Raw genomic sequence first — 26,443 nt, 5'->3', positions numbered from 1 at the left:
AGAGAAAGTGCAAAGGTTTGCAACAAGACTAGTCCCAGAGCTACGGGGATTGTCCTATGAAGAAAGGTTGAGGGAAATCGGACTGACGACACTGGAGGCCAGGAGGGTCAGGGGAGACATAATAACGACATATAAAATACTGCGCGGAATAGACGAGGTGGACAAAGACGGGATGTTCCAGAGATGGGACACAGACACAAGACGTCACAATTGGAAGTTGAAGACTCAGATGAATCAAAGGGATGTTAGGAAGTATTTCTTCAGTCATAGAGTAGTCAGGCCATGGAATAGCCTAGAAAGTGATGTGGTGGAGGCAGGAACCATACATAGTTTTAAGGCGAGGTATGATAGAGCTCATGGGGCAGGGAGAGAGAGGACCTAGTAGCAATCAGCGAAGAGGCGGGGCCAGGAGCTGTGACTCGACCCCTGCAACCACAAATAGGTGAGTACATATGACGACATACATACAGATGAGGAGGAGGTGAAGAAACTGCTAAGGGACATCAATACCTCATAGGCAATTGGACCGGACAACATCTCCCCGTGGGTCCTTAGAGAGGGAGCAGATATGTTGTGCGTGCCACTTACCACAATCTTCAACACGTCCCTGGAAACTGGGCAACTACCTGAGGTATGGAAGACGGCAAATGTAGTTCCCATTTTTAAAAAAGGAGACAGAAAAGAGGCACTAAACTATAGACCTGTGTCATTGACGTGTATAGTATGCAAAGTTATGGAGAAGATTATCAGGAGGAGAGTGGTGGAGCACCTGGAACGGAACAAGAGTATAAATGCCAACCAGCACGGATTCATGGAAGGCAAATCCTGTGTCACAAACCTTCTCGACTTTTATGATAAAATAACAGAAGTAAGACACGAGAGAGAGGGGTGGGTTGATTGCATCTTCTTGGACTGCAAGAAGGCCTTTGACACAGTTCCTCACAAGAGATTAGTGCAGAAGCTAGAACATCAGGCGCATATAACAGGAAGGGCACTGCAATGGATCAGAGAATACCTGACAGGGAGGCAACAACGAGTCATGGTACGTAATGATGTATCACAGTGGGCACCTTTGACGAGCGGGGTCCCACAGGGGTCCGTCCTAGGACCAGTGCTATTTTTGGTATATGTGAACGACATGATGGAAGGGTTAGACTCAGAAGTGTCCCTGTTTGCAGATGATGTGAAGTTTATGAGGAGAATTAAATCTGATGAGGACCAGGCAGGACTTCAAAGAGACCTGGACAGACTGGACACCTGGTCCAGCAAATGGCTTCTCGAATTTAATCCTGCCAAATGCAAAGTCATGAAGATAGGGGAAGGGCACCTTAGACCACAGACAGAGTATAGGCTAGGTGGCCAAAGACTGCAAACCTCACTCAAGGAGAAAGATCTTGGGGTGAGTATAACACCGAGCATGTCTCCGGAAGCACACATCAATCAGATAACTGCTGCAGCATATGGGCGTCTGGCAAACCTGAGAACAGCATTCCGATACCTTAGTAAGGAATCGTTCAAGACACTGTACACCGTGTATGTCAGGCCCATACTGGAGTATGCAGCACCTGTTTGGAACCCGCACTTGATAAAGCACGTCAAGAAACTAGAGAAAGTACAAAGGTTTGCGGCAAGGTTAGTTCCAGAGCTAAGGGGAATGTCCTATGAAGAAAGATTAAGGGAAATCGGCCTGACGACACTGGAGGACAGGAGGGTCAGGGGAGACATGATAACGACATATAAAATACTGTGTGGAATAGACAAGGTGGACAAAGACAGGATGTTCCAGGGAGGGGACACAGAAACAAGAGGCCACAATTGGAAGTTGAAGACACAAATGAGTGAGAGAGATATTAGGAAGTATTTCTTCAGTCATAGAGTTGTAAGGCAGTGGAATAGCCTAGAAAATGACGTAGTGGAGGCAGGAACCATACACAGTTTTAAGACGAGGTTTGATAAAGCTCATGGAGTGGGGAGAGAGAGGGCCCAGTAGCAACCGGTGAAGAGGCGGGGCCAGGAGCTAAGACTCGACCCCTGCAACCACAAATAGGTGAGTACACAAACACACACACACACACACACACACTGCAAAAGCCTTCGACAAGTGTGACCACGGCGTAATAGCGCACAAAATGCGTGCTAAAGGAATAACAGGAAAAGTCTGTCGATGGATCTATAATTTCCTCACTAACAGAACACAGAGAGTAGTCGTCAACAGAGTAAAGTCCGAGGCAGCTACGGTGAAAAGCTCTGTTCCACAAGGCACAGTACTCGCTCCCATCTTGTTCCTCATCCTCATATCCGACATAGACAAGGATGTCAGCCACAGCACCGTGTCTTCCTTTGCAGATGACACCCGAATCTGCATGACAGTGTCTTCCATTGCAGACACTGCAAGGCTCCAGGAGGACATCAACCAAATCTTTCAGTGGGCTGCAGAAAACAATATGAAGTTCAACGATGAGAAATTTCAATTACTCAGATATGGTAAACATGAGGAAATTAAATCTTCATCAGAGTACAAAACAAATTCTGGCCACAAAATAGAGCGAAACACCAACGTCAAAGACCTGGGAGTGATCATGTCGGAGGATCTCACCTTCAAGGACCATAACATTGTATCAATCGCATCTGCTAGAAAAATGACAGGATGGATAATGAGAACCTTCAAAACTAGGGAGGCCAAGCCCATGATGGCACTCTTCAGGTCACTTGTTCTATCTAGGCTGGAATATTGCTGCACACTAACAGCACCTTTCAAGGCAGGTGAAATTGCTGACCTAGAAAATGTACAGAGAACCTTCACGGCGCGCATAACGGAGATAAAACACCTCAATTACTGGGAGCGCTTGAGGTTCCTAAACCTGTATTCCCTGGAATGCAGGCGGGAGAGATACATGAATATATACACCTGGAAAATCCTAGAGGGACTAGTACTGAACTTGCACACGAAAATCACTCACTACGAAAGCAAAAGACTTGGCAGACGATGCAACATCCCCCAATGAAAAGCAGGGGTGTCACTAGCACGTTAAGAGACCATACAATAAGTGTCAGGGGCCCGAGACTGTTCAACTGCCTCCCAGCATACATAAGGGGGATTACCAACAGACCCCTGGCAGTCTTCAAGCTGGCACTGGACAAGCACGTAAAGTCGGTTCCTGACCAGCCGGGCTGTGGCTCGTACGTTAGTTTGCGTGCAGCCAGCAGTAACAGCCTGGTTGATCAGGCTCTGATCCACCAGGAGGCCTGGTCACAGACCGGGCCACGGGGGTGTTGACCCCCGGAACTCTCTCCAGGTAAACTCCAGGTAACAATATCTAAAATTCTAGAGAGTGTGGTGTACTCTCAAGTAGTTAAGTACCTTAATGACAACAACATTCTCCATAGCTATCAATCGGGCTTTAGAAGATCCTACTCAACCGACACCTCCCTAATTAATCTGATGGATTACCTGAGAACTGAAATGTCAAAGGGGAACCTCATAGGTATGGTAACCTTACACCTGCAAAAGGCCTTCGATACTGTCAACCACAATATATTATGTAAGAAACTTCAAGCTATCGGTATAGGTTCTGTAGACTGGTTTAAGTCCTACCTTAGCAACAGGAGACAAATAGTCAAAATCAACAAAACGGAATCAGAACCCCTGCCGATAACATGTGGAGTTCCCCAAGGTAGTATTCTGGGTCCCTTATTATTCTTATGTTATGTCAATGACATGCCTATCAGTGTCAAGTGCAAACTCCTACTGCATGCAGATGACAGTGCCCTGTTAGTGTCAGGTAAAGACCCACAAGATATAGCTAATGTTTTAACACTGGAACTGGAGTCCTGCAGCAAATGGTTAATAGACAACAAACTATCATTGCACCTCGGGAAAACTGAAGCCATTTTCTTTGGCACGAAACATAAACTGAGAAGGGTAAATAATTTTAATGTCCAGTGTAATGGGGAGCCCATCACTTTGGTTTCATCAGTAAAATATCTGGGAATCCCCTTTGACCCATGCATGTCAGGAGAATTGATAGGAAACAGTGTAGTAAAGAAGGAGAATGCCGGACTGAAGTTCCTGTATAGACAAGCACAGTGTCTACCTACTGAGGCTCGCAGGACCCTATGTCTAACCCTTATACAATGCCATATGGATTACGCTTGCTCTTCATGGTACTCTGCCTTGACAAAAAAACTGAAAGATAGACTGCAAATCACCCAGAACAAAATCGTAAGATTCATCCTGGGGCTGGGACCAAGAAAACATGTAGGCCAGGATGAATTACAGCAGTTGGATATGCTGAATGTTGAAGACAGAGTAAAACAACTGAAGCTAAATCATGTTTATAAAATTGCTCACAAACAGTGTCCAGAATATCTTGCTCTCAATTTTGTCAAGGTTGGGAACCAAAGCAATCATAGTACTAGGGAGAGAGAGCACAACTTTGTAGTACCCACAGTCATTGGCCAGGCTTCAAACACCTTTTATTGTGATGAATGGTTTGAAAAACCGACAAGTTGAAGATTGAGACACTTATGCAGCATACAAGATTGATGGACTGAACACATCGACTCCAGGTTGAGGGACTGATTACCTCATTCTCCTCCTCTCCTTACGCCTTCCTCTTTGTATTGGACTGATGAAGCCACTGTGTGGCGAAACGTTTCCCGAATAAGATTTCCATATGCTGCATAAGTGTCTCAATCTTCAACCTTTTATTGTACAGTAATAAAGGAATGGAACAGACTACCCGCACATGTCAAAGCCAGTCATAGCATGAACCAGTTCAAGAAGAGTGCTAAAAGGTGTCTGATGAATGTAGCTACAGAAAGGGAGGGGAATGATTTTCTATTTTTTAACTAACATACGTGTAAATTTTACCTTATTCCTAGTAATGACCCTCGTATTGTAGTCTTAATGACCCTCGTGTAGTAGATAGTCTTCATTGTTCGCATCCCTCTCGGGCCGTGTGGACCTGCTGTGCAGACGCTCCTGTCTAGGTTGGCTTTCTGCGCAGTTTTCCCTGTTTTGAATATTCAAAATGGCGGATAGATATGGTCGCCATGTAAATATGGTGTGTGTCGAATTGGTTCGTGGAACGCTTACAAGTTCAGCGATGCAGGTGCTCCTGCCTACGATCATCAGCGAGGTATATGGCAAACCGAATGATGAATTGTATGGAGTAGCCATAAATGGAATTACAAGGATCTTCATCAAGTTTAAGGAGGAGGGCTTCTACTCTAGCATCGTTAACAAATATCAAGAGAGAAGACTGGCCGTGAACACTGCAGTGGAGGTATGCCTCCATGATGTGTCGAGTTACATGACGTGGGTAAAAGTAAGGAATGTACCATTTGAGGCAACAGAGCATGATGTGGTAGCAGTTTTCCGTAACTATGGAAAAATCCACTCAGCTGAGTTGGGAGTGTGGAAAAATGGACCTTATGAGGGGTTGCTTGAGGGATCATTTACACTGAAAATGACCTTACTTAAGAGACCATACAATAAGTGTCAGGGGCCCGAGACTGTTCAACTGCCTCCCAGCACACATAAGGGGGATTACCAACAGACCCCTGGCAGTCTTCAAGCTGGCACTGGACAAGCACCTAAAGTCAGTTCCTGATCAGCCGGTCAGTGAGCTTAAGGTCACTAGCAGTGAGCTTAAGCCGGTGGGAGAATTGGACCTGCCTTGCATAGGCCAGTAGGCCTGTTTTGCAGTGTTCCTTCTTTCTTATGTTCTTTTCAAATTCACTGAGGTGTTACCTGTACTCAAGGTCAAATCAGAACTAGTGTTTCTCTGATATTGCAATGCTTTCTTTATTTCTCAAGTTTTTTTTATTTTTTGCATTGTTAAAGATGAATAAATGTAGGATTTGTTGCATGTACTCAAAGTGATATTTGAGATTATATTTCCTCAATATTACTACAATTATTTATCAATAATAAAGTTGAGAAGTATTCTCCTCTTCGGTTTATGACCCTTAAACGTTCTCATTGCTAAACATTAGTCACTGGTCATGCAATAGTGATGTAACTGGAGTTTACTTCTCCCCATCCCCCCGCCCTTGGATTTCATGGGGGTGACACCAAAGATGCCGCCCCGGGTGACACCAACCCTAACAATGCCACTGTGGACAGGGGAGAAATGTGGCAGATGTTGCAAGTGAATAGAATAGGTGGTAGGTTACCAACAGCAGTTAAAAGTTTTTACGAGGATAGTGAGGCTCAGATTAGAGTATGTAGGAGAGAGGGAGATTATTTCTCATTAAAGCTAGGTCCTAGAAAGAGATGTGTGATGTCACCATGGTTGTTCAGTTGCAGAGGTTGGTGGACGAGTCTGGAATGTATGTAAAAGAAGGAAATTAAAAGTGAACGTAAGAAAGAGGAAAGTGATGAACAAAAAAAAAATAGGCAATGAAAGATTAGATATCAGACTTGAGGGAGGAGGAATGGAGGAAGTGAATGCATTCAGATATTTGGGAGTGGCCTTGTCTGTAGATGGGTCTATGAAAGGCGAGGTGAATCACAGAATTGATGAAGGGGAAAAAAAGATGAGTGGTGCACTGAGGAATCTGTGGAGACATTATCTGTGAAAGCAAAGAAGGGAATGAACAAAAGTACAGTGTGCTATCGCTCTTATATAGGTGTGAAGCATGGGTATTATCTGGAGTATACCTGGAGAGGGTTCCGGGGGTCAATGCTCCCACAGCCCAATCTGTGACCAGAGTGATTTTTGTGTGGAAATTTGGTACTAATCCCTCTAGGACTTTCCAAGTGTATATTATCATGAATTTCTCCTGCCTGCATTTTAGGGAGTACAGGTTGAGGAACTTCAAACATTCCCAGTAACTGAGGTGTTTTATCGGAGTTATGTGTGCCGTGAAGGTTCTCTGTACACATTCTAGGTCAGCAGTTTCATTTGCCATGAAAGGTATTGTTAGTGTGCTGTAATATTCCAGCCTAGATAGAACAAGTGACCTGAAGAGTGTCATCATGGGCTTGGCATCCCTAGTTTTGAAGGTTCTCATTATCCATCCTGTCATTTTTTTACCAGATGCGATTGATACAATGTTGTGGTCTTCACTGGAGGACACTGTCATGCAAATTTGGGCGTCATCTGCAAAGGAAGACATGGTGCTGTGGCTTACATACCTGTCTATGTCTGATATGAGGATGAGGAACAGGATGGGAGCGAGTACTGTGCCTTGTGGAACAGAGCTTTTCACAGTAGCCACCTCAGATTTCACTGTTTACTACTACTCTTTGGGTTCTATTTGTTAGGAAATTATAGATCCATCTACCAACTTTTCCTGTTATTCCTTTATCACGCATTTTGTGCACTATTACACCACACATGTCAAAGGCTTTTGCAAAATCTGTGTATACTACATCTGCATTTTATTTGTCTTCTAGAGCATCCAGAACCTTGTCATAGTGGTCCAGTAGTTGGGACAGGCAGGAGTGACCTGCTCTAAACCCATGTTGCCCTGGGTTGTGAAACTGATGTGTATCTAAATGAGTACAATCTTGCTTCTTAGAACCCTTTGAAAGATTAGATAGATTTTGCCACCGAAGTGGCTAGTTTATTGTGCACCCCATATTCATCCTGTGGACGGTAGAGCAAGAGCATATGGATACACAAAAGGCCTAGGAACTAGGCCCCAAAGGGTTAACAGGAATACATATGGATTTATATCCACATATCTATAATTCACTTATGCGTTACAAGCAAATTTACGAAATACTAAGCAAATTTAGGAAATTTGCTTAGTATATCTGGTATCTTATTTTCATTAATAAGATACCTTGACATGTCACATAGGTTATTATACTATCTCTGTATTCCTCAATAAGTGGACAATTAAGCACATAGGGTTCTAGACAGTGACCATATGCCTGATCACATAATTTACATTTAGTTTGATCATCATCTGTGTGTCTCCCAAACTGCCAGAAGTACTTGTAACCAAGCTTAAGCCTGGCCACTACAACATCAGTCAGTCTGTTCACATTGCAAGTTGCTCCATAAACATGCTTATCTATGTTCATGTTATCATAGTGGGTTACAGATCTACTCAGGCTTCTAACTGCATTCCTATAACAATCATTTTCATTATTTACTTCTCTCCTAATATTATTCCTAATGCTAGACACAGTTATACCAAAGTTATATTCTACATTCTCCTTCTGGGTACTCTTCTTGGCTAACATATCAACTTCATCATGAAGGAGTAATCCAATGTGTGATGGGATCCATAGCAATTGTACATTAATTCCTTTGTCCCCGATTTTTGAGTATCTATACCTGGCTTCTCCAATGAGCATGTTGTTGGAGTTATTATATGAGTTAAGAGCATTCAGTGACGACATAGAATCAGTAATGATGATAGATTCAAGCTCAGTGTCATAAGTTAGCTTTAGCGCCATTAGGATTGCAAACAATTCAGTTTGCAATGTAGATGCCCAGTTGTTAATTCTTATGCCTAGTTCAACAAGTTTATTATCGTTATTAACTATGGAGGTGGCAACAAGAGCAGATGCAGCCCTGCCAGAAGACTCCTGTTTAGATCCATCAGTGTATATTACTTGTGATAACTTATTACTACCAGCTAGGCAAGAAATTTCTTCTTGAACAGTTGCTTTAACAAGTGATTAAAGGAAGGGATTACTAGCAATGAGCTTCTTGGGAGGCACTTGTAGGTGGGAAGTTTGCACTGTCGGTCTGTAGTTCCTTGCTATTGCTTTACTACCCCTTTTCTGGAGTAGGGCTATGTCTGTTGTTTTAGCAGCTGTGGAACGACCCCTCTGTCCATGTTCCCTCTCCATAGGATGTTAAAAGCACATGATAGGGGTTTCTTGCAGTTCTTGATGAACACGGAAGTCATGAGTCTGGGCCTGGGGCAGAGTACATGGGTGTGTCATTTATTGCCTTTTCACAACAAGAAGGCTGGAAGCAGTGGAGATATGGTGTCTGAGGGCAATGTACATTGGGAATATAATGCAGAGAGTCCACAATTTGGAAATTAGTATGTGCTGGGTTATTAAAAGTATTATCCAGAAGGCTAAGGAGGGGTTGTTGAGGTGGTTCAGACATTCAGAGGGGCTGGAAGAAAATAGAATGATTTGGAGGGCGTATAAATCCTTAGTGGAAGGAAGCACGGAGTTGCTGAACACCACAAATGAGGTAGTTGAAGTTCTATCAATAAAGATCGAGAACCAAAACCTAGTCATTGTGGTTGTATATAAGCCACCAGATGCAACCTCCCAACAGTTCAAGGAACAGCTACTGAAAATTGATTACTGTCTGGAAAACCTTCCAGCTCCATCCCTAAACATCTTACTGCTTGGTGATTTCAGCCTAAGGCATACAAAATGGAAGAATGTAGCGAATAATGTTATAGCTGAAACAATTCCCGGAGGTAGCGCAGATGAAAGGTCACACACACATGAGCTACTAAGTCTCTGCGAAAAACACACCTTAAGCCAGCAGATAGTGGAGCCAACAAGACTAGAAAACACACTTGACCTTATCTTCACAAATAATGAGGACCTGATAAGAGACATAAGAATATCAAAAACAACTAATTCCGATCACAACCTAATCGAAGTCCAGACGTACATGCATAGGGGTCCTGATCAGCAGAATGCATGTACCTGTGAAGGTGTCTTCACAAAATACCACTTCATCAACTGGGACCAGGTAAACCATGTCCTAAATGAAACATGTTGGGAAAATATCTTAAATGACATGGATCCAAACCAGTGCCTTGAAAGATCAACTTCCTGGCAGCTGAAGCATGTTCTAGGCATATACCCCTAAGAAAAAAGAAGAGCAGGAGTAAACTGGAGAGAGAAAGACGCTCCCTCTACAGAAGACGACGAAGAGTCACTGAGCTCCTCAGGAGTGCTAGAATATCTGATACACAAAAGGAGGCGCTGACCAGGGAAGTGGAAACTATCAAACTTACGTTAAATGACTTACAGGAACCAGGAGAGACAGGAGGAGCTTAAAGCCATTAGTGAAATTGAAAGAAATTCAAAATATTTCTTTTCATATGCCAAAAACAAGGCAAATACCACATCTAGTATCGGGCCCTTACTCAGACAGGATGGGACTTACACAGATGACAACAAGGAAATGAGTGAAATACTAACATCCCAGAACGACTCTGTTTAGTGAGCCACTAATCAGCCTGAGGATCGACGACCCAAATGATTTCTTCATGAATGAGCCTCAAAACTCCATAAATGTATGCCAGATTTCCGACATTACCCTAACTCTGATAGACTTCGAAAAAGCCATTGACAACATGCCCACGCACTCAGCCTGGGCCCAGACTCGTGGAACTCTGTATTCATTAAGAACTGCAAGAAACCCCTCTTGCGTGCCCTAAGTACACTATGGAGGAGGAGCTTGGACATGGGTGAAATTCCACAGTCACTTAAAACAACGGATATAGCCCCACTCCATAAAGGTGGCAGCAAAGCATTAGCTAAGAACTATAGACCAATAGCTCTGACATCCCACATCATAAAAATCTTTGAAAGAGTGCTAAGAAGCAGGATTGCAAATCACCTGGATTCCCAAAATCTGCACAATCCAGGGCAACATGGGTTCAGGGCAGGTCGCTCCTGCCTCTCACAACTACTGGAACACTATGATATGGCCTTGGATGCACTGAAAGAAAATCAGAATGCAGATGTAATACACACAGACTTTGCAAATGCGATCATGGCGTAATAGCGCACAAAATACATGCTAAAGGAATAGCTGGGAAAGTGAGGAGATGGATCTTCAACTTCATAACAAATCGAACACAAAGAGTAGTGGTCAACAGAGTTAAATTGGAGGCTGCCATAGTGAAGAGCTCTGTTCCACAAGGTACAGTACACACCCCCATCTTATTCCTCATCCTCATATCAGACACTGACAGAGATATACACCACAGCACCGTATCATCCTTTGCAGATGATACTAGGATCTGCATGAGGCTGTCACCTGCTGAGGATGCGGTTAACCTCCAAGAAGATATAAACAAAGTTTTCCAGTGGGCAACGGAAGACAATATGATGTTCAATGAGGACAAATTCCAACTACTCTGTTATGGAAAACTGGAGATAATAACTAGAACAGAGTATACTACAAACTCTGGCCATACAATAGAGCAGAAAAATAATGTGAGGGACCTGGGAGTAGTAATGTCTGAGGATCTCACTTTCAAGGATCACAACAGTGCCACGATCACAAGTGCAAGGAAAATGATAGGATGGATAATGGGAACGTTCAAAACAAGAGATGCCAAGCCAATGATGATCCTTTTCAAATCACTTGTTCTCTCTAGGCTGGAATACTGCTGTACATTAACATCTCCACTCAAAGCAGGTGAAATTGCAGATCTAGAGAGTGTACAGAGATCCTTTACTGCACGTATAAGTTCTGTCAAGCACCTTAACTACTGGGAGCGCTTGGAAGCACTTGACTTGTACTCGTTGGAATGCAGGAGGGAAAGATATATCATAATCTACACTTGGAAAATCTTGGAAGGAATGGTCCCAAATCTGCACACAGAAATCACTCCCTACGAAAGTAAAAGACTGGGCAGGCGATGCAAAATGCCTCCAATTAAAAGTAGGGGTGCCATTGGTACACTAAGAGAAAACACCATAAGTGTCTGGGGCCCAAGACTGTTCAACAGCCTCCCATCAAGCATTAGGGGAATTACCAATAAACCCCTGGCTGCCTTCAAGAGAGAGCTGGACAAAACCTAAAGTCAGTGCCGGATCAGCTGGGCTGTGGCTCGTACGTTGGACTGCGTGAGGCCAGCAGTAACAGCCTGGTTGATCAGGCCCTGATCCACCGGGAGGCCTGGTCATGGACCGGGCCACGGGGGCGTTGATCCCCAGAATAACCTCCAGGTAACCAGGTAAGGGGTCGTCCTAGGAAAAGTTGGAGGAGGTAAAACCAGTTTTGTTTGCGAGAGGCTTGGACTTCCAGCAAGCGTGCGTGTAGAGGTTTCCATTCAATGTTTCATAGACAGACAAGTTGATAGAGACTTAGAGCAGACTGATACTAGCAGTACTAGTATTGCTAGATCATAGCTTCCAGAATTAGACGAGTATTTTTGAAAGGAATATTGTGACATGGAAAACAAATATTATTAATTGACCAGAATGGCTGGGGACTGAACCTACGGTGAGTCTTTCCTGGCCAGTGTACTCACCTAGTTGTACTCACCTAGTTGAGGTTGCGGGGGTCGAGTCCGAGCTCCTGGCCCCGCCTCTTCACTGATCGCTACTAGGTCACTCTCCCTGAACCGTGAGCTTTATCATACCTCTGCTTAAAGCTATGTATGGATCCTGCCTCCACTACATCGCTTCCCAAACTATTCCACTTACTGACTACTCTGTGGCTGAAGAAATACTGTTAACCACTGTACCCTGCCAGTCTAATAAGTCACTAAAGACTAAAAAGGACAAGTTAATGGTACATGATTGACCCAAATGTCGTCATAAGTTTCTTTCTCCGTGGCCGGGTAAGCAACACTTTCGCCTCACACACTCAGTGTCTGGGGTTCAATGCCTGGCACTGGTGGAAAAATTGAGCATATTTCCTTAGACCTGTTGTTATTGTTCACCTAGCTGTAAGTAGGAAACTGGGTATTAGTCATCTTACATCTGCTGTCATTGGTTACCGACCAGTAAGGAGGCACCTGGACATTAGTCACCTTACATCTGCTGTCACTGGTCACCTAGCAGTAAGTAGGTACCTGGGTGTTAGGTGATGGGTGTGGGTGGCATCCTGGGGGACAAGATTGAAGGAGCACAGTGGAAATAAGACCAGTCCTCGATGATGACGCACTGACCATTGGTATGTGGTGACTGCCACCCACACCATGGGTATGTGGTCACTCTAACCCACACCATGGGTATGTGGTGACTCCAACCCACACCACGGGTATGTGGTGACTCCCACTCACACCATGAGTATGTGATGACTACCACCCACACCATAGGTATGTGGTGCATAATAAAGATACAGTGGAACCTCTACTTGCGAATTTAATCCGTTCCATGACCTTGCTCGCAACGGGATTTGCTCATTTGCAGAGTCAATTTTCTCATTTAAATTAACTGAAATGCAATTAATCCGTTCCAGTGGAATTCTGTACTTCAATAATTTTGCTAATATCAACTTTATGCCTTATTTATCTATCTCACTTGATCTAATATGAAATAATAAACAGCATAAATAAATAGAAACCTGATATATTATACTTTAAAATGAATAAAGTATGTAATTCGTGTAGTAGTATTGGCAGTGTCGGCAGTAGATGACAGTTTGTCTGGAGACTGGACAAAATACTTCTTGAATAATTTTGCTAATATCATCTATACGGCTTATTTATCTATCACAGTTCATCTAATATGACATAACAAACAATATAAATAACATAGAAACCTGATATATACTCTAGAATGAATAATATATGTCATTATGTGTGGCGGTGGCGGCGGCCGACGAGAGTTTGTCTGGAGACAGGACAAAATACTCCTTGAATATTTTGCTATCATCAACTCTACAGCTTATTTATCTATCAAAGTATCAAAGATTATGTATTGGTGGATAAAAGGTTGATAGGTAGGCTCCAGGATGTACATGTTTATAGAGGGGCAACTGATATATCGGATCATTATTTAGTTGTAGCTACAGTTAGAGTAAGAGGTAGATGGGAAAAGAGGAAGGTGGCAACAACAAGTAAGAGGGAGGTGAAAATGTATAAACTAAGGGAGGAGGAAGTTCGGGCGAGATATAAGCGACTATTGGCAGAAAGGTGGGCTAGTGCAAAGATGAGTAGTGGGGGGTTGAAGAGGGTTGGAATAGTTTTAAAAATGCAGTATTAGAATGTGGGGCAGAAGTTTGTGGTCATAGGAGGGAGGGGGTAGGAGGAAAGAGGAGTGATTGGTGGAATGAAGAAGTAAAGAGTGTGATAAAAGAGAAAAAGGTAGCTTACGAGAGGTTTTTACAAAGCAGAAGTGTTATAAGAAGAGCAGAGTATATGGAGAGTAAAAGAAAGGTGAAGAGAGTGGTGAGAGAGTGCAAAAGGAGAGCAGATGAAAGAGTGGGAGAGGCACTGTCAAGAAATTTTAATGAAAATAAGAAAAAATTTTGGAGTGAGTTAAACAAGTTAAGAAAGCCTAGGGAAAGTATGGATTTGTCAGTTAAAAACAGAGTAGGGGAGTTAGTAGATGGGGAGAGGGAGGTATTAGGTAGATGGCGAGAATATTTTGAGGAACTTTTAAATGTTGAGGAAGAAAGGGAGGCGGTAATTTCATGCACTGGCCAGGGAGGTATACCATCTTTCAGGAGTGAAGAAGAGCAGAATGTAAGTGTGGTGGAGGTACGTGAGGCATTACGTACAATGAAAGGGGGTCAAGCAGCTGGAACTGATGGGATCATGACAGAAATGTTAAAAGCAGGGGGGGATATAGTGTTGGAGTGGTTGGTACTTTTGTTTAATAAATGTATGAAAGAGGGGAAGGTACCTAGGGATTGGCGGAGTATAGTCCCTTTATATAAAGGGAAAGGGGACAAAAGAGATTGTAAAAATTATAGAGGAATAAGTTTACTGAGTATACCAGGAAAAGTATATGGTAGGGTTATAATTGAAAGAATTAGAGGTAAGACAGAATGTAGAATTGCGGATGAGCAAGGAGGCTTCAGAGTGGGTAGGGGATGTGTAGATCAAGTGTTTACATTGAAGCATATATGTGAACAGTATTTAGATAAAGGTAGGGAAGTTTTTATTGCATTTATGGATTTAGAAAAGGCATATGATAGAGTGGATAGGGGAGCAATGTGGCAGATGATGCAAGTATATGGAATAGGTGGTAAGTTACTAAATGCTGTAAAGAGCTTTTATGAGGACAGTGAGGCTCAGGTTAGGGTATGTAGAAGAGAGGGAGAATACTTCCCGGTAAAAGTAGGTCTTAGACAGGAATGTGTAATGTCACCATGGTTGTTTAATATATTTATAGATGAGGTTGTAAAAGAAGTAAATGCTAGGGTGTTTGGGAGAGGGGTGGGATTAAATTATGGGGAATCAAATTCAAAATGGGAATTGACACAGTTACTTTTTGCTGATGATACTGTGCTTATGGGAGATTCTAAAGAAAAATTGCAAAGGTTAGTGGATGAGTTTGAGAATGTGTGTAAAGGTAGAAAGTTGAAAGTGAACAGAGAAAAGAGTAAGGTGATGAGGGTATCAAATGATTTAGATAAAGAAAAATTGGATATCAAATTGGGGAGGAGGAGTATGGAAGAAGTGAATGTTTTCAGATACTTGGGAGTTGAAGTGTCGGTGGATGGATTTATGAAGGATGAGGTTAATCATAGAATTGATGAGGGAAAAAAGGCGAGTGGTGCGTTGAGGTATATGTGGAGTCAAAAAACGTTATCTATGGAGGCAAAGAAGGGAATGTATGAAAGTATAGTAGTACCAACACTCTTATATGGATGTGAAGCTTGGGTGGTAAATGCAGCAGTGAGGAGACGGTTGGAGGCAGTGGAGATGCCCTATCTAAGGGCAATGTGTGGTGTAAATATTATGCAGAAAATTCGGAGTGTGGAAATTAGGAGAAGGTGTGGAGTTAATAAAAGCATTAGTCAGAGGGCAGAAGAGGGGTTGTTGAGGTGGTTTGGTCATTTAGAGAGAATGGATCAAAGTAGAATGACATGGAAAGCATATAAATCTATAGGGGAAGGAAAGAGGGGTAGGGGTCGTCCTCGAAAGGGTTGGAAAGAGGGGGTAAAGAAGGTTTTGTGGGCGAGGGGCTTGGACTTCCAGCAAGCGTACATGAGCGTGTTAGATAGGAGTGAATGGAGACAAATGATACTTGGGACCTGTTGGAGTGTGAGCAGGGTAATATTTAGTGAAGGGATTCAGGGAAACCGGTTATTTTCATATAGTCGGACTTGAGTCCTGGAAATGGGAAGTACAATGCCTGCACTTTAAAGGAGGGGTTTGGGATATTGGCAGTTTGGAGGGATATGTTGTGTATCTTTATACGTATATGCTTCTAAGCTGTTGTATTCTGAGCACCTCTGCAAAAGCAGTGATAATGTGCGAGTGAGGTGAAAGTGTTGAATGATGATGAAAGTATTTTCTTTTTGGGGATTTTCTTTCTTTTTTGGGGTCACCCTGCCTTGGTGGGAGACGACCGACTTGTTGAAAAAAAAAAAAATAAATAACATAGAAACCTGATATATACAGTAGGGCCCCGCTTCATGGCGTTTTGCCTTGTGGTATTCTGCTAATACGGCGATGTCAAATTATGGCCAAAATTTGCTATATAGCAAGCAATCCTTCAAATATGGCGCACCTCACCCGGTTTGTTTATATTCTCGTGACCACATCTATTTTGTCAGGAAACTTTCCAAAGTTTCAAGTTTTTTAAAGTTACTGTGTATTTCATATGTACTCTGATAATTATACTTATGTGTACCTGTACCTAAATATACTTACACACTGTGCAGGTGTGCAGGTACACATTAAAATCGCTAAGTCTCTCTCTACTCATGACGCCAATACTACATAATAATAATCACTCTTGGGCACATTAAATGACTTATTTTACATTAATATAGGCATTTTCATTAATCCATCTATGGCATTTTCCTCAAAATTATATATGAAACCCATTACATAGCAAATAAACATGATACATACACTCACAGAATAAAAATTGACGTAAATATGAAATTTCTTTACAAAGCAGCTGTGTAGGTAGTGTCGGAAGAATTACGTTTTCTCCAGCCAAACTGGGGGATAACTGTAGAAAAATATTCTTTTTGTATGCCTTCACTCTACATATAGCAATTCACGACCCTTGTGGGTTTAGTGCTTTTTATTATGATAATAATCATAATAATAATAATAATAATAATATCTTCATTCACTCTAAAAATGATGTGTTGCTATTTGTTTATTCTGTACTAACTTGTACACAATGTAAGAGTATTTGTATTGTGAGGTAATTATTATTATAATAAAAAAAATTGAGGTAAATGCTTTACAAACTCTTACAAACGTACGTGAATGAACTGAAAGTAGACATATATTAATACGCATTTATTTCGCCTGACCAAGTGATCGTCCACTACCTGTTCAGTCGATGGCCTCCACTCCAAACCAACAGATACAGATACTAATGACGGAAAAAAAAGACCCCCCCAGTACCACCAGTCCAATGACATTCTTCCTTGCAAATATACAGGGTCTAAAGCCAGCAACGAACAACAAAATACTTTTCATCCATGGACTGCTTGCAGAGGCAAATGCAATGCTCGCGGCTTTCACAGAGACCCACATAAAGGATCACTTGGACAACAAAATACTGATCCCAGGTTACAACCTATACAGATGTGACAGAGTGAACAGGCAAATGGGGGGGGGGGTGGCCTGTACATCGCAGAGTCACTTGTTTGCACAGAACTGCTTAATGCCTCAAATGATGTAGTGGAAGTTTTAGCAGTAAAGATCGAGAACCAAAACCTAGTCATTGTGGTAGTCTACAAGCCTCCGGATGCAACGTCCCAGCAATTCCAGGAACAGCTGTTAAAAAGTGGCCACTGTCTGGAAAATCTGCCAGCTTCTGCCCCCAACATCTTGCTTCTGGGGGATTTCAACTTAAGGCACCTAAAATGGAGGAATATAGCAAATAATGTTGTTGCAGTGATAACACCAGGAGGCTGCTCTGACGAAAACTCACACACACACGAGCTTATAAATCTCTGCACAAAATTCAACTTAAACCAGCAAATAATAGAGCCTACTAGACTGGAGAATACACTAGACCTCATCTTCACTAACAATGATGATCTGATACGAAATGTCACCATATCAAAAACAATATACTCAGATCACAACATAATCGAGGTTCAGACATGTATGCGCGGAGCCCCAGACCGACATAATGAGATTAGTCACAAGGGAGCCTTCACCAAATTCAACTTCAATAACAAGAACATAAAGTGGGATCAAGTAAACCAAGTCCTAACCGATATAAGCTGGGAAGATAGACTAAGCAACACAGACCCCAACTTATGCCTAGAACAGATTAACTCTATGGCACTCGATGTATGCTCAAGGTTTATTCCTTTAGGAAAAAGGAGGAGTAGATGTAAAATATAAAGAGACAGGCGCTCCCGTTAAAGGCGACAAAAAAGAATGACAGAGCGGCTAAAAGAGGCCAATATATCTGAAATGCATAGGGAGTCACTGGTCAGAGAAATAGCAAACATCGAACTTAAGCTAAAGGTATCTTATAGGAGTCAGGAATCGCAGGAAAAACTAAAAGCCATAAATGAAATCGAAAGAAACCCAAAGTATTTCTTTTCCTATGCCAAATCAAAGTCGAGAACAATGTCCAGTATTGGGCCCCTACTTAAACAAGGTGGGTCCTACACAGATGACAGCAAGGAAATGAGTGAGCTACTCAAGTCCCAATATGACTCAGTTTTTAGCAAACCGCTAACCAGACTGTGAGTCAAAGATCAAAATTAATTTTTTGTGAGAGAGCCACAGAATTTGGTTAACACAAGCCTATCTGATGTTATCCTGACACCAAATGACTTCGAACAGGCGATAAATGACATGCCCATGCACTCTGCCCCAGGGCCAGACTCATGGAACTCTGTGTTCATCAAGAACTACAAGAAGCTCCTATCACAAGCTTTTACCATCCTATGGAGAGGGAGCATGGAGACGGGGGCCTTCCCACAGTTACTAAAAACAGACATAGCCCCACTCCACAAAGGGGACAGTAAAGCAATAGCAAAGAACTACAGACTGATAGCACTAACATCCCATATCATAAAAATCTTTGAAAGGGTTATAAGAAGCAAGATTGCCACCCATCTAGAAACCCATCAATTACACAACCCAGGGCAACATGGGTTTAGAGCAGGTCGCTCCTGTCAGTCTCAACTATTGGATCACTACGACAAGGTCCTAGATGCACTAGAAGACAAAAAGAATGCAGATGTAATATATACAGACTTTGCAAAAGCCTTCGACAAGTGTGACCATGGCGTAATAGCACACAAAATGCGTGCTAAAGGAATAACAGGAAAAGTTGGTAGATGGATCTATAATTTCCTCACAAACAGAACACAAAGAGTAGTAGTCAACAGAGTAAAGTCCGAGGTGGCTACGGTAAAAAGCTCTGTTCCACAAATCACAGTACTTGCTCCCATCTTGTTTCTCATCCTCATATCTGACATAGACAAGGATATCAACCACAGCACCATGTCTTCCTTTGCAGATGACACCCAAATCTGCATGACAGTGTCTTCCATTGCAGACACTGCAAGGCTCCAGGCGGACATCAACCAAATCTTTCAATGGGCTGCAGAAAACAATATGAAGTTCAACGATGAGAAATTTCAATTACTCTTATATGGTAAACACGAGGAAATTAAAACTTCATCAGAGTACAAAACAAATTCCGGCCACAAAATAGAGCGAAAAACCAACTTTAAAGACCTGGGAGTGATCATGTCAGAGGATCTCACCTTCAAGGACTATAACATTGTATCAATCGCAGCTGCTAGAAAAATGACAGGATGGATAATGAGAACCTTCAAAACTAGGGATGCCAAGCACATGATGACACTCTTCAGGTCACTTGTTCTATCTAGGATGGAATACTGCTGCACACTAACAGCACCTTTCAAGGCAGGTGAAACTGCTGACTTACAAAATGTACAGAGAACCTTTACAGCGCGCAGAACGGAGATAAAACACCTCAATTACTGGGAGCGCTTGAAGTTCCTGAACCTGTATTCCCTTGAACGCAGGCGGGAGAGATACATGATTATATACACCTGGAAAATCCTAGAGGGACTAGTACCGAACTTGCACACGAAAATCACTCACAAAGAAAGCAAAAGACTTGGCATACGATGCAACATCCCCCAATGAAAAGCAGGGGTGTCACTAGCATGTTAAGAGACAATACAAAAAGTGCCAGGGGCCCGAGACTGTTCAACTGCCTCCCAGCATACATAAGGGGGATTACCAATAGACCACTGGCAGTCTTCAAGCTGGCACTGGACAAGCACCTAAAGTCGCTACCTGACCAGCAGGGCTGTGGCTCATACGTTGGATTACGTGCAGCCAGCAGTAACAGCCTGGTTGATCAGGCTCAGATCCACCAGGAGGCCTGGTCACAGACCGGGCCGCAGGGGCGTTGACCCCCGGAACTCTCTCCAGGTAAACATTGTCTAAACTCTTTATCTCGTTCTCTCTCTCGTTTACTCTTTCGTTAACTAGTTGGCTCTCATTGACAATGGCATCTAAGCTTAGCTGTGATAAAAACAGGAGTCATAAGCCTCTTGCTTTAAGTGCCAAGTTAGAGGATGATGGTGTGCCATTCTGATTTTATTCAATAAACACCCTGCCACTCACCTCTCACACATTAATATTAATATTTTAAGGTAAGTAATAAGTGTACTCTGTGTGTATCTTACCTTTTATTGTCTTTTTAATGCCTACTTCTATCGCTAACTTCTTCCTATATTAACCCTTTCAGGGTTTCGGCTGTACTAGTACGGCTTACGCACCAGGGTTTTTGACGTACTAGTATGCCTAAATTCTAGCGCCCTCAAATCTAGTGAGAGAAAGCTGGTAGGCATACACAAGAAAGAATGGGTCTATGTGGTCAGTGTGCGCAGTATAAAAAAAATCCTGCAGCACACAGTGCACAATGAGAAAAAACTTTGACCGTGTTTTTGGATTAAAACAGCGACTTTGCACTGTATTTTCGTATGGTATTTATTGTTGTATTCTAGTTTTCTTGGTCTCCTTCTATAGAATGGAAGACATATTACAGAAATTGAGATGATTTTGACTGATTTTACAATGAAAAGTACCTTGAAATTGAGCTCAAAGTAGCATAAATGTTCGATTTTTACCAAAGTTCAAAAGTAAACAAATCATGCTAAGTGTCCAATACATGTCAACTGGTGAGGCTAATCTTCTTTCTCAAGTGCGCTGATATTATTTATACCATTTTTTACATTAATGCAACTGTCTGCATAACAGTAAACCTTCTATTTTTTGTGAGAATAAAAATTCAAAGTGGAAAGCAAATGAATGTAAGAGGGGCGTTGGGACATGACTAATGAACAGAGAAAATGTTATTTTAGTGCCAGGAATGTCTTTCTTGTTTATTCAGGACCCTATTTGGAAACTGACATGTTTTGAAATTTGTGTGAAATTGGCAAAATTGCTAAATTCTGACCACTGTATTGGATAGTTGAAATCGGTAAATGGGTGGTTTCTTGCACTCATTCGATAGAAGAAAATGGAGTTCTAGCAAAATAGTTATGATTTCTGTCGATTAGTACACTAGAATTGGCTGGAAATAGGGCTCAAAGTGGGCAAAATCGCCAATGCGTAAACATTGTCAAGACCGCTAACTTCGTGAGAGCATAATTCCGTAAGTTTTCCATCAAGTTTCATACTTTTGGTGTCATTATGATCGGGAAAAGATTCTCTATTTTTTCATAAGAAAAAATAATTTTTTTTTTTTTTTTTTGAAATTTGGGCGACCCTGAGAACAAGTCTCTGAGAGGGCCTGTCGACTCACATATTTTAAGGTAAATAGTGAGTGTACTGTATGTGTATTTTAACTCTCTGGGATGTTTTAAATATCGTATATTAAATATGAGACGGGGAGCCAGGGCTACCTACACCTGACTTCCTACAAATAAGTACTACTCACTTCTCTCCCTACATTAAGATTACAAACACTTTAAGATAAGTAATGAATGTACCGTGAATGTATTTTACTCTGTGTGTTTTTAATGCCTAGTTCTATTACTAACTTTATATAATTTAGTGTAAACTTGTTGTCTGGCATTTATATGCATTTATAAATGGAAAAAATGGCGTTCTGCCTTCCGGTGATGTCTGCTTTCTGGCGACAGCCTGGGACCTAACCCGCCGTATAAGTGGGGCCCTACTGTACTCTAGAATGAATAGAATATGTCATTATGTGTGTGGTGGCAGCGGCAGCTGACGAGAGTTTGTCTGGAGACAGGACAAAATACTCCTTGAATATTTCGCTATCGTCAACTCTACAGCTTATTTATCTATCACAGTTCATCTAATACTAGGTAGTAGGTTGGTCGACAGCAACCGCCCAGGGAGGTACTGCTGTCCTGCCAAGTGAGTGTAAAACGAAAGCCTGTAACTGTTTTACATGATGGTAGGATTGCTGGTGTCCATTTTTCTGTCTCATGAACATGCAAGATTTCAGGTATGTCTTGCTACTTCTACTTACACTTAGGTCACACTACACATTCATGTACAAGCACATATATATACACCCCTCTGGGTTTTCTTCTATTTTCTTTCTAGTTCTTATTCTTGTTTATTTCCTCTTATCTCCATGGGGAAGTGGAACAGAATTCTTCCTCCGTAAGCCATGCGTGTTGTAAGAGGCGACCAAAATGCCAGGAGCAAGGGGCTAGTAACCTCTTCTCCTGTATATATTACTAAATGTAAAAGGAGAAGCTTTCGTTTTTCCTTTTGGGCCACCCCGCCTCGGTGGGATAGGGCCGGTGTGTTGAAAGAAAGTTCATCTAATATGACATAACAAACAATATAAATAACATAGAAACCTGTTATATACTCTAGAATAAATAAAATATGTCATGATGTAACAGGTGGAGGCGGCCACAACTACTCCCTCTATGTTGTGGTAAACACTGCCATCTAGTGATGGCCTTTTGAAGCCATCTTATTATTATTATTATGTAGTACATTATTATTATATATGAATTATTATTATACATATTATATTATTATTATTATTATTATTATTATTATTACAATATAAATAATTTGCAATTTTTATACACACAAAAAATATAAGATTTACTGTTATGCCTTACTACAATAATTGTATAAATAATGTCAACCCATTCATGACTGTATATTGGAATGGACAGTGATGTCATTTGTTTACTCTTGAACATAGCCAAGCAAACGAGCATTTCTCCCTCGCTGAGCTCAATTTCAAGGTACTTTTCATCGTGAAAGCAATCAAAATCATATCTATTTCTGTAATAAATCTTCCATTCTATCAGAGACCAAAAAAAAAAAAGAGAATACAACCATAAAAATCATGCGAAAATACCGCTAAGGGGTGGCTAATTGCTGAGAAGTGGACTCCATTATTTATGCTCCGATTTCTTTCATTTTTGGCGTCTGTTAAGAAGCATCTTTCCATCATACATTGCCGAAGTATCAATAAGATAGTCCAACAAACAAATGAGATACAATTCCCTAGATCAAGAGCCAGAGCCCCTCACCAGCATCAAGGAACCTCCTTTGAGGTCTGCTCGCTTGTGGAAATTTTGCTCGCGTATAAAAGCAAAAAATGAACCCATCGACTGCTCATATTTGGAAAAACTCGCACATGGATGCGCTCGCAAGTAGAGGTTCCACTGTAATTGTATAAATAACGTCAACCCATTTGTGACTGCGTATTAGACTGGCCAGTTGGACACGTTTTGGACAGTGATGTCATTTGTTTACTCTTGAACATCGGCAAAAATTTAACATTTCTGCTACTTTGAGCTTAATTTCAAGCTACTTTTCATTGTGAAACCAATCAAAATCTGTAATATATCTTCCATTCTATCAAATGAGACCAAGAAAACGAGTATACAACCATAAATACCATATGAAAATACACTGCAAAATTGCTGTTTTAACCCCTAAATGGTCCTAACACATATATACGTTCTCTCGCCCAGTACCCCGAATATTTTGAAAAATAAAAAAATCGTTTTTTAATTGAAATAAAGAGAAAATTTTTCTAAGTGTTATAGGATTAAAATAAATAAAAAAATAGGGTCAATACTTACTGAGATATGAGGCTGCAAAGTTGGCATGTAATGCTCACCTGATGGTAACATCGAGTCCTGCCACTTGCAGAAGTGTTGCCAATATACAGTACCTTTTTTTCTCATTTTTATATTATTTTATATAATTTTTATGCTCTGATAATTACAATTTATAATAGTTTATGTCATTTCATAACCAATCTTTGTTCTGACACTAATATTAGGTACTCAAATTGTCACAAACACATTGACAGGTGGACATTTACACCTGCCTTGGCCATTTACTATTGTCTAGGAATATTTTTTTTTTATTATCACACTGGCCGATTCCCACCAAGGCAGGGTGGCCCGAAAAAGAAAAACTTTCACCATCATTCACTCCATCACTGTCTTGCCAGAAGGGTGCTTTACACTACAGTTTTTAAACTGCAACATAAACACCCCTCCTTCAGAGTCCAGGCACTGTACTTCCCATCTCCAGGACTCAAGTCCGGCCTGCCGGTTTCCCTGAACCCCTTCATAAATGTTACTTTGCTCACACTCCAACAGCACGTCAAGTATTAAAAACCATTTGTCTCCATTCACTCCTATCAAACATGCTCACGCATGCCTGCTGGAAGTCCAAGCCCCTCGCACACAAAACCTCCTTTATCCCCTCCCTCCAACCTTTCCTAGGCCGACCCCTACCCCGCCTTCCTTCCACTACAGACTGATACACTCTTGAAGTTATTCTCTTTCGCTCCGTTCTCTCCACATGTCCGAACCACCTCAACAACTCTTCCTCAGCCCTCTGGACAACAGTTTTGGTAATCCTGCACCTCCTCCTAACTTCCAAACTATGAATTCTCTGCATTATATTCACACCACACATTGCTCTCAGACATGACATCTCCACTGCCTCCAGCCTTCTCCTCGCTGCAACATTCATCACCCATGCTTCACACCCGTATAAGAGCATTGGTAAAACTATACTCTCATACATTCCCCTCTTTGCCTCCAAGGACAAAGTTCTTTGTCTCCACAGACTCCTAAGTGCACCACTCACCCTTTTCCCCTCATCAATTCTATGATTCACCTCATCTTTCATAGACCCATCCGCTGACACGTCCACTCCCAAATATCTGAATACATTCACCTCCTCCATACTCTCTCCCTCCAATCTGATATCCAATCTTTCATCACCTAATCTTTTTGTTATCCTCATAACCTTACTCTTTCCTGTATTCACTTTCAATTTTCTTCTTTTGCACAATCCACCAAATTCATCCACCAATCTCTGCAACTTCTCTTCAGAATCTCCCAAGAGCACAGTGTCATCAGCAAAGAGCAACTGTGACAACTCCCACTTTATGTGTGATTCTTTATCTTTTAACTCCACGCCTCTTGCCAAGACCCTCGCATTTACTTCTCTTACAACCCCATCTATAAATATATTAAACAACCACGGTGACATCACACATCCTTGTCTAAGGCCTACTTTTACTGGGAAATAATTTCCCTCTTTCCTATATACTCTAACTTGAGCCTCACTATCCTCGTAAAAACTCTTCACTGCTTTCAGTAACCTACCTCCTACACCATACACCTGCAACATCTGCCACATTGCCCCCCTATCCACCCTGTCATACGCCTTTTCCAAATCCATAAATGCCACAAAAACCTCTTTAGCCTTATCTAAATACTGTTCACTTATATGTTTCACTGTAAACACCTGGTCCACACACCCCCTACCTTTCCTAAAGCCTCCTTGTTCATCTGCTATCCTATTCTCCGTCTTACTCTTAATTCTTTCAATAATAACTCTACCATACACTTTGCCAGGTATACTCAACAGACTTATCCCCCTATAATTTTTGCACTCTCTTTTATCCCCTTTGCCTTTATACAAAGGAACTATGCATGCTCTCTGCCAATCCCTAGGTACCTTACCCTCTTCCATACATTTATTAAATAATTGCACCAACCACTCCAAAACTATATCCCCACCTGCTTTTAACATTTCTATCTTTATCCCATCAATCCCGGCTGCCTTACCCCCTTTCATTTTACCTATTGCCTCATGAACTTCCCCCACACTCACAACTGGCTCTTCCTCACTCCTACAAGATGTTGTTCCTCCTTGCCCTATACACGAAATCACAGCTTCCCTATCTTCATCAACATTTAACAATTCCTCAAAATATTCCCTCCATCTTCCCAATACCTCTAACTCTCCATTTAATAACTCTCCTCTCCTATTTTTATCTGACAAATCCATTTGTTCTCTAGGCTTTCTTAACTTGTTAATCTCACTCCAAAACTTTTTATTTTCAACAAAATTTGTTGATAACATCTCACCCACTCTCTCATTTGCTCTCTTTTTACATTGCTTCACCACTCTCTTAACCTCTCTCTTTTTCTCCATATACTCTTCCCTCCTTACATCACTTCTACTTTGTAAAAACTTCTCATATGCTAACTTTTTCTCCCTTACTACTCTCTTTACATCATCATTCCACCAATCGCTCCTCTTCCCTCCCGCACCCACTTTCCTG

This window comes from Cherax quadricarinatus, chromosome 11 (assembly GCF_038502225.1).
Source record: "Cherax quadricarinatus isolate ZL_2023a chromosome 11, ASM3850222v1, whole genome shotgun sequence".
NCBI lineage: Eukaryota > Metazoa > Arthropoda > Malacostraca > Decapoda > Parastacidae > Cherax > Cherax quadricarinatus.
The sequence above is the reverse complement of the archived record's forward strand: the minus strand, read 5'-3'. Positions refer to the sequence as shown.